Source organism: Eimeria tenella, genomic scaffold (assembly GCF_000499545.2).
Source record: "Eimeria tenella Houghton genomic scaffold, Eth_scaff2841, whole genome shotgun sequence".
NCBI classification, from domain to species: domain Eukaryota; phylum Apicomplexa; class Conoidasida; order Eucoccidiorida; family Eimeriidae; genus Eimeria; species Eimeria tenella.
In genome coordinates this window covers 1-468 of record NW_013542720.1, presented here as the reverse complement: position 1 = coordinate 468, position 468 = coordinate 1, and positions in this window count along the sequence as shown.

Below are 468 nucleotides of genomic sequence, written 5' to 3'. Positions count from 1 at the left end.
GGCCTACAGTGCTGAGGTACGCACTTGCTGCTGCTGCTGCTGCTGCTGCGGTTGCTGCTGCTGAAGTAGGGGCATTCAGGTGCTGCAAGGGTCTTCGTGCTGCATCTGCAGCTGCGGAACAGCTGCAGCGGCAAGGCGTTTTGCCATAATTCTGCAGTGCTGCTGCTGTTGATTTTGTCTTTAATTGCTGCTGCTGCGCTGGTATTTCCTGCTGCTGCTGCTGCTGCTTCTGTCTTGCTGCAGAGAGAGTCCTCTCTCGATATTTTGGGCCGGAGGGAAGATGAGACTCGTAGGAACTCCTCGCAGGCCCGGGAAGCAACAGCAGCTGCAGCAGCTGCTGCTGCTTCTGCTGCTGCTGCTGTTCCCGTCGACGCAACTGATGCAGACGAGCCTAGCGACCGCCAGGAGGCATCTCCGGGCCTTCTCAGCTTCCCCATTCCAGCAGCAACAGCAGCAGCAGCAGCTGCT